Source organism: Urocitellus parryii, chromosome 8, assembly GCF_045843805.1.
Source record: "Urocitellus parryii isolate mUroPar1 chromosome 8, mUroPar1.hap1, whole genome shotgun sequence".
NCBI lineage: Eukaryota > Metazoa > Chordata > Mammalia > Rodentia > Sciuridae > Urocitellus > Urocitellus parryii.
The window spans coordinates 134,449,029-134,451,577 of NC_135538.1; the positions used below are offsets into that span (position 1 = coordinate 134,449,029).

At 46.3% G+C, this 2,549-nt stretch overlaps 1 pseudogene; it reads left to right on the top strand.

Moving 5' to 3' along the window:
* The first annotated feature begins 760 nt into the window (after window positions 1-760).
* LOC113195550 (aminoacyl tRNA synthase complex-interacting multifunctional protein 2 pseudogene) lies at window positions 761-1,722 on the top strand (annotated as a pseudogene).
* Window positions 1,723-2,549: the final 827 nt, after the last annotated feature.

Below are 2,549 nucleotides of genomic sequence, written 5' to 3' on the forward strand. Positions count from 1 at the left end.
CTTTGACTTCTCTGGATCTTTGTTATGTCCCAAGTGTGCCCAGCTTGCCATTCTTAGAGGTCACTGAAAATAAGACAAGGTTAGAGCTGAGATATTGAAGTGAAAAGGGGCAGGAGACCAAGAGCCCACCGAGGTAGTGTCGGGTTTCATGTGAGTAGGCACAGCTGTTGAAGAGCTGTGCCCTGGCAATGCCCCTAATGTGTACAGCCTTCTTGGAAAAGGAATGATGGGTCACCTAGGATCGGCCTCCAGAAAAATCTCATTTTAAATCCCTCAGTGGTGGCAAAATTTATCCTTTGAAGGAAAAGTCCTCTGGAATGGAGCCATTTCTGGTTGCCGCATTGAGTTACCAGGTTGGTGTTGCAATCGTTGATTCCAAAAGGGATGGAAACGCAAAAAGTGGACTTGTGTGGCCTCTAAACCATCTCAAAGGCAGTTATAAAAGAAGATCCAAATGAATTTTGAGGGATGGCAGTGCTGCCTCCTGAGGTCACTCCATCCCAATTAAAATCCTTGCCTGTTTTAATATCAATGTGATAAACCAGTCCATTAACTAGTAAGCGCTTGATTCAAGTGCTTAGTTTCCTAGATTTTGCTAGAATTCTCCCTTCTGTTGAGGCATCTCTTCAAACTAATTGCCTGGTCTATCAAGTGTGTGAACGTTTCGTCACAGTGACAAAACAAAAGGAGGAAAGGAAAGAAGGTAGCCGTAGTTGGTCGTGACCCCACGCCTGCCACCTTCCTTCCTTTGGTTCCCGCCATGCCGATGAACCAGGTAAAGCCCTATCACGGGGGCGGCGCACCGCTGCGTGTAGAGCTTCCCACCTGCGAGTACCGGCTCCCCAACGTGCACTGTAGGACCGGCAGCCCCGCGCCAGAGGCGGGCCACGTGCAGGAAGCATCTGACCCCTCTCTGCAAGCTCTTGAGTCCCGCCAAGAAGATATTTTAAAACGTTTGTATGAGTTGAAAGCTGCAGTCGATGGTCTCTCCAAGATGATTCACACACCAGATGCAGACATGGATGTGACAAACATCATGCAAGCTGATGAGCCCACTTCTTTAACAACCAATGCATTCGATTTGAATTCAGTGCTTGGAAAGGACTATGGAGCCCTGAAAGACAACGTGATCAACGCAAACCCTGTCTCCCCTCCTCTCTGCCTGCTCGTTCTGCATAGGCTGCTCTGTGAGAGCTACAGGGTGCTATCCACGGTGCACACACATTCATCAGTGAAGAGTGTGCCCCAGACCCTTCTCAAGTGCTTTGGGGAACAGACTAGGAAAGAGCCCCCGTCATGAGTATCAGCTGGGCTTCACTTTAATTTGGAAGAATGTGCCCAAGACTCAAATGAAGTTCAGTGTCCAGACAATGTGCCCCATTGAAGGAGAAGGGAACATTGCACGTTTCTTGTTCTCTCTGTTTGGCCAGAAGCATAATGCTATCAACTCAACCCTCATAGATAGCCAGGTAGATATCGTTATTTTTTCAGCTAAAAGAGGGGAGCAGTAAAGAAAAAGCAGCTGTTTTCGCTCCAAGAACTCTGCTCTGGGGAAGAGCCCTTGGCTGGTTGGGAACGAGCTCACCGGCAGATGTTGTGCTGTGGTCTGTGCTCCAGCAGACCGGAGGCTGCAGTGCGGAGGCACCAGCCAACGTGCAGCGGTGGCTGAGATCATGTGAAAACCTGGCCCCCTTCAATGCTGCGCTCAAGCTTCTTAAGTGAATTTCAACAACTGGTTTTAAAGGATTTTCATTTTAAGAATGGTGCTGCTTCATGCCTATTGTTAATAAGGGGACTTGTACTAGAATCAAAGTCTTTATATTAGGACAGTTTTCAAATATCAATAAAAGCATCACATAAAAAAAAAGGAGGAAAGATTTATTTTGGCTCATGTTTCCAGAGATTTCAGTCCATGATAATGTCCCTTAAGTCCCATTGTTTCTGGGCCTGTGGTGAGGCAGAATGTCACCTAAACATGCTGTGCAGAAAGACATGGCAAAGCAAAGTTGCCCAGCTCACGGCTGTCAGAAAGCAGAGAGAGAAAGAGAGAGAAAGCACGGGGTGTTGGGGACAAGACTCTTGCAGGGAGGGCTTGCCTCCAGACACCTACTTCCCTCAACTAGGCCCCATCTTGGACAATTTGCACCAATTCCCATCAAATTATAACTCCGTCAAGGCCTTAATCCATTGATGCAGGTAGGACCCTCATGATCCAATCACTTCCCAAAAGTCCCACCTCTGATCATCACTGAATTGAAGACCAAGCTTATATGGCACATGATGAGCCTGGTCATGGGGGAAACACCCTAATATCCAAACCATAATATCAAGGTTGTCAGTTAGGACATGGGTTCAGCTGCAAATAACAAAATTATGAAAAACAGTGGCTTCAACCAACTAAAGGTTTACTTTTCTTCACTTACCTGAACATATTTCTAGCTTCAAGGGTTATTGGGAAATGTTTTTCAGATTTTTCTCCAGTGTTCCCCATCTTTAAACAAATTAAGGATTTTTTGTTTTGTTTTTGTAAGGAAGAAGGGGAGAATGAT